This window comes from Tupaia chinensis, unplaced genomic scaffold (assembly GCF_000334495.1).
Source record: "Tupaia chinensis unplaced genomic scaffold, TupChi_1.0 Scaffold144883_1, whole genome shotgun sequence".
Classification (NCBI taxonomy): domain Eukaryota; kingdom Metazoa; phylum Chordata; class Mammalia; order Scandentia; family Tupaiidae; genus Tupaia; species Tupaia belangeri.
Window position 1 is genome coordinate 9,674 of NW_006204742.1, and position 6,710 is coordinate 16,383.

At 41.4% G+C, this 6,710-nt stretch overlaps 1 pseudogene; it reads left to right on the forward strand.

Annotated features, from left to right (window-relative positions):
* The window catches only part of LOC102470993 (translation initiation factor IF-3, mitochondrial pseudogene), a 10,403-nt pseudogene extending 5,504 nt beyond the window's left edge, over positions 1 to 4,899 (forward strand).
* The last annotated feature ends 1,811 nt before the right edge of the window (positions 4,900 to 6,710 follow it).

Below are 6,710 nucleotides of genomic sequence, written 5' to 3' on the forward strand. Positions count from 1 at the left end.
ACACACACACACACACACACACACACACTATTACAAAGTGGTAGAAAAGTTCACTTTCATCCTAAGCATCTGTTCAAAAGAAATGTGTGTGGGGATTTCCTTGTATATGAATTAGCATTTTATTAATTTTTCCACTATCTTTAATGTTTTCTTTATTACTAAATATGTAATGCTTATTTTCATTATTGCAGTATCAGTGTTGTATTAAACAACTACAAACATGGAGTTAGAGACTACAGAACTGCTGCTCCTGGAGGAAATACAGGATTATGTCCTTGCAAGCTGATGGTGACATTTACAGCAATGTATCAAATAACTTGTTTTATTTGTGCTTAAATGAGTTTAATGATGGTATTGCATGATTGGGTGTCTGATGGGCAGACCAAATTGGTTACAATTTATTCCCTAGTGTGCAGTCCTTCCTTCAGGTCCTCATTGGCTGAGTACCATGGGATGTATAATCTTCCTGGAAGTTTTATCCTTCTCTTAATAAGTATTAAGGTACAGGCTCAGGGATAAGCCTGTGGGGGGGTGGGGTGGGGTGAGGGAGCCTCCCAAATGTCCTAAGGAGGGACAAGAACCAGGAAATAAAAAGGAGCAAAAGGGCTGGTGACTGGTATCCCAACCTCCAGAATGGGAAGCTGAGGAGTCCTGATGTGTGCAAGAAACTCCAGTATGGGGTGGGAGTTTTGAGACACATGGGGAAGACTCAGACACTGGGAACACTGACCTAAAGTGAAAATGGGAAACAGGAATTCTAAGTCTAGGGAAAAGAAGGGAGGAAATAAGATGATCCTCCCAATAGTCCCTCAGATAGTCCCTAGAGGGTAATGCTGAAATTGTGGGAAAGTAATTCCCGAACAAAGAGTAAGGAAAGACAGAAAATGATTAAACAGTATTGTTTTATTTGGGCCAAGGAACCAATCTGTAAACCTTTAGACTTTTGACCCCAATTTGGCTCAGATCAGGACTGGGTCTATCAGGCCCTCATCCTCTATGTGAATGATAAATCCTTCTCCTCCCAGAAGGAAACATATTATGCTTTATGCTGGCTATCATGTTTCCTCTTAAAACAGAGAGAAAACACACACACACATACATCTAAAAATATCCCGGGACCCTCTATCTTGCCTTCCTCCTCTTTATGCCCCACAGAATGGGAGATAAGAGGGTACAAGGCAGGCTGAAGTCTGTACCCTGGACGCTCACATGGAACCCGAAGTCCAGTCCATAAATTCACACTTTAGCCTAAAGGAAGGAATTAGAACAATGTAAGAAAGATCTTAAAAATTTTTCCCTCACTTCAGGGGCTTCTAAGGAAACCTCCAAAATGTGTTTCCTCAGGGAAGTCCCCATGGGGAAAGAAGAGATCAGATCCTGAATGTCCCACTCACAAGTACCAAAGTTAGAAATTAAAAAGAAATTAAAAAAAAAAATTATTATTAGAAGGCCCTCTTGGTCTGGAAGACCAACAAGACTAATTCTTTGGGTCCAGCTAATTACCCTTGGGTAGAGATGATGTCTATAATAAATATCCACTTGACAGGGGAAGAAAGAGGCATGATTAGGAGAGCAGCTATGATCATTTGAGACAAGACTCTCTCAGACAGATGAACTCTCAATGGGACAATGATGCTCCCAGAGACAGAGCCAAAATGCAAGACCTCAAAGAATTATTAATCAAAGGAATTAAGGAATATACTCTGAGGTCACAGAATTTTTTTGGGGGGGTAGGGAGATTTTTGCTATAGGGCACATGTGTCCACAAGAAAGACAGAGACAGAAAGTGAAAAATCACCCCCCAGAAAGGATGGCCATGCCACAATCCCTTCTGCTCCATTCTCCTCCTGGGATCTTGGGCATGCACACAGATGCGCCCGGCATGAGTTTAAAACACCAGGTCCAGGACTCTAACCACAGCCAACTACATGGGAGTCCAGCGACATAGCCATTATGCCAACTGCTGATCTGAGTCACAGAATATTTTGATGGCCTTTGAGATTCAACAAGAGGAGACTCCCTCTCCTTTTTGCAGGGACCAAATGAGGTCCCCTGTAAGACACAATAGGACAGGGTCTCTTTAAAGTTAATTTTGTGACTGAAAGCTGGGATTATATCAGTTTAAGAAGTTTTGGACAGCAAAAAACACAGTAATTAGTGTGAATTAAGAACCCTCAGAATAGGAGAATATTTTTGTGAACTATGCCTCAAATAAGAAGCTGATAACCAGAATACACAGGGAACTCAATCCAGTTATCTTCTCTACCCCACTCCTGCAAAAAAAAAAAAAAAAACAAAAAAAACCCAAAATGATTGACCAAATTGAAAGATGGGAAAATGAGCTAAACAAAGAACTCTCTAAAGAAGACATATGAAGAGCCAAAGGGCATATGAAAAACTGCTCTACATCCCTCATTATGTGGAAGATGCACATCAAAAGCACAATGAGATACTACCTAATCCCAGTCAGAATGGCTGAGATTAAATAAACAAAAAAATTGATATCTGCTGGTGAGGCTGCATCAAAAAGAGAACTCTCCTACACTGCTGGTGGGAATGTAAATTAGTCCTGCCACTGTGGAGAGAAAAAAATGGAGATTCCTCAAAAAGCTACAATTAGAACTACCATATGATCCAGCAATCTCACTACTGGGTATCTACCCAAAGGATAGGAAAATGTCCAGTTGGAAAAATGTTTATGTATCTGTTTATTGTGGCTTTATTCACAATTGCTAAGACATGGAACAAACCCAAATATCCATGAACTCATGAATGTATTGAAAAAGTGTGGCACATATATTCTATGGCATACTACTCAGACAAAAAAACAGGACCCTGGCATTCGATAGAAAGTGGACGAATATGGAAGATATACTACTGAGTGAAGCAAGCCAGGTTATGAAAGAGAGATTGTATATCTCCACTTAATATAAACTAGCTATCCACTCTCCATGATGGAAACTGAAAGATTAGAGGATATAGAAGCATGGAAAATGGTTATGGATACTGGATACAGTGTGTGTAGGCTTAATTCACTTTACAATCTGTAGCAATGTATAGTGACTGAATATTGAAAATAAATTAAAATTAAAAAAAATAGAGTTACAAAAATTAGATGGTTGGAATGAAAGATCAATTGAAAAACTACTTAGGAAAGACCAAAGGCTGTTTGTTAGGAGGAAGGAAGAGAAACAGAAACAAACAAACAAACAAACAAACAAACAAAAAACAAAGATCATGATATCCACAATAGAAAAGCTAGTTAGACTAGAATCTGAATTGAAACTTTCCTCACTGGGGATGTAAGAAATCTAGATTCCAGTCCAAGAACCAAAGGGCTGGGAACCTAGTCTAGCATGGGTGTTTTAAATAGGGAAAATCTGGCCACTTAAAAAGAGATTACCCCAGGCTGCTCGCAGGGAAGCAGTGCCAAGGGTGCGCCTGCTCTGGGTCGGCTGGGCAGAGGCATAAGGGGCGAACAGAACAAGAGTGCCATGATGGCTCTATAACCATGGTGCACTCAGAATAATGGCTGCCCAATCTAGGCAGACAGAAGCAAGGACTTGGTGAAAACCCAAAGAAGAGTAACTTCTTCCAAGCTAGCTTCATGGCGTGGTGGTTAAAACAGCCAGGTCCCACATGGCTGAGCATGTGATTCAAGTCCTGGACTCGTTGATTTAAGAGACATGCTTGATTTCATTGAGAGGATTTTTTTCTTCTACACTTATTAGCTGCCATTGTCTAAAGAAGAGCTATTGCTTATTGACTGGGATGATTACAGAGTTTCCTAAAAAGGATGGCTGCTCTTTTTCTAAAGAGATTAATGCTACAAACCATCAAGACGGACACTAATTGCTTTAGAAGATGTCGGTAAACACACTGTGCGAAAGACAGCACCCACATAGTTGTCTCTTACTGCTGCTGCCCCAAGACTGTCCTACTTAATTCATGCGAAAGCTTTTAGCACTGTTGAACACCCCCAGCATGAAAGGAAAGAGAAAACGAAGACTGAAACAGCTTTTAGTAACATCAGAAGAAAATTCATGAGCCAATTATTCATGTCTTTGATGAGAAGGGCAATAATTTGGGAAACATGCACCAAGCTGATGTGATCAGACTCATGGACAAGTGAGAAGGGACTGGTTCGGAGGAAGGCAAGCACAGAGCCCCCAGAGTACCAGCTCACGACCGGGCTCCAGATTCACCAAGAGCAACTGCAGCTTTGGGAGCAGGAGAAGGTCCGACTCAAAATTGGACCAACCCTGATAAAGGAATTAACTTTTTCTTCAAATATTGGACAACATGACTTGGACACAAAGAGTAAACAGATTCAGCAGTTGATTGAGGAAAAATACCAAGTTCAAATTACTATAAAGAAAGGGAAGAATGTAGATGAGCCAGAAGAGAAAATGGAGGCAATATTTAATCAGATACTCCAGACTACGCCTGGAATTGCCACCTTCTCATCCAGGCCACAAGCTGTTAAAGGAGGAAAAGCTTTGATGTTTGCCCTTCATCCTTTGAGCAATAAAAAAGAAAAGGCATATAAAGAAACTCAAGAGGGACCAGCAGTTGGCATAATGGCTGTCGCTGGACACTCATGTAGTTGACAGCAGTTTGTGTCCCGGACTCGGTGGCTTAGAACTCACTGGGAGCGTGTGCGTGCATGCCCAAGATCCCAAGAGGAGAATAAAGGAAATAGAGGAGAAGGGATTGCGGTGTGGCCACCTCCCCTGGAAGGTGATTTCTCGCTTTCTTTCTCTCTCTCTCTCTCTGTCTGTCTGGCAGACGCACGTGCCCTATAGCAAAAATCTCTCCAAAAAAAAAAAGAAAGAAACTTAAGAGACTCAGGAGAGAGACACTTTGAACAAAGACAATGGAAATGATAGGATATCATAGGTTCCTCAGTGACTTTAATAAGGAAAAGTATGCTTCTGAAATAAAATAAATTATCTGGTTTGCAGTCATTTTTTTTTTTCCAGGGAAATAACCATTATGCCATCTACTGGTCCCAACTTTCTAAAGAAAGATTGCTAGTATTAGGGGTTTAAGGGGAGGGATTCCAAGTTCCTGATTTTACACTATCCCTTCTCCTCCATTTTCCATTCTCCTCTCAGGATCTTGGGCACGCATGCACACATGCCTGGAGTGAGTTTAAGCCACCAGGTCCAGGACTCGAACCGCGATCACCTACATGGGAGTCCAACGACATAGCCATTATGCTAACTGCTGGTCCCAGGACAGGACTTTAAAAACTGTTTAGGACTGAGGCTAAAGGAGGGACAGATTAGAGTACTAATGACCCTTCTAACAGAAAGGAAAGAAAAATTGACACTCCTCAATGAGTCAAAGGGGGTAACAGAGGGGAACTAAAAATTACTCCAATAGAACAATATACTGGCCATATCCTCTACCATGTCTTCCCTCAGGTTAACAGGGCTTCTTGCTCAGACCCTGCCTCATGAATTCACTACCCATCAATTCCTTCCCAGTGACATGGTCCTAATCAAGATCTGGAAGAAGAACAAACTTCAGGTGGGTTGAGAAGGTCCCTACCAGGTGCCCCTCGCTACTGAGACTGCTGTACAAACTGAAAAAAAAAAAAAATGAATAAAGAATGGTCGACTCACTATGCTAAAGTCAAGGGACTAGTGACCTCACGAACAAAAACTGAAGATTGGTGGGAAGTAAGAGGGTCCCTGGGATAATATTTAAAGATAATATTAACATGGATAATATGGACGATTATAAACAGGGCAGGAAGTAGCTGAGGATCCTACCGAGAGACCTTGGATATTCTGTCCAATTGATAACAAATACAACCAAATCCTTAACACCCAAAACCGTCCAATTTGGCACATGTCAGGTCCTCTCCTGTGGTGATTTAGTAAATCAGAGACAGCTGTCACAGGCAAATAACTACCTCTGTAAGGAACCAGCTGGTGGCTACAGAGGCCAGTCCTTACCCCAACTTTAATGATGTACAGAGGACCACCCAATGGAAGGGATGGACAGTAAACATGGGATGGGTCATCCCAAAGAGAGGGCCCTTAAAAGGTAAAATACATTTATCTAAGGGCACCTATTAGATCTTTCAAAATCTAAAATGTAATTCCATACTTCTGATTATTAATGACCCAACCACTCTATATCAGGAACCACTCTATATCAGAATATTTGGGGGTGGTGCCCTGAGTTATAGACTGGCAGCAGATATCACAGAAAGAGATCCTGCAGAGTGATGTGCTCACAGATCAATTAAAAAATGGAAACCATAAATATTCTCCAGCAAACCTGAGTTCCCAAAGAACAATACAATCTCCTCAGTAATGAACTCAAGAGGTTGAAAATAACTGAAGTAAAATATTTGAGACAGAATCTGGCTGGGATACAGATGTAACAGGAATCCCCTGCATGATGACTGTACACCAAGATAAGGACGCATAGGTAAACAAAACTTCGTGGCTGCTTTTTTTTCTCCACCATGAAGGTCAGAGCCGAAGGAGGATTCCTTCCTTCCCCAAAGGGGTGATGAATTACTCCTCTAGCCACTCCAGGCAAGAAGAACAATTCAATAACCCACAGGAGATCCATCAACTTTCACCCACATCCTAAATGTCTGGTTAGTTAGGTTACAACTTATCCAACCTGCACATCCCCCAAGTGGCTGGTTGGTGGTACAAAAGGAAGAAGAACCTGTATAATGTTAC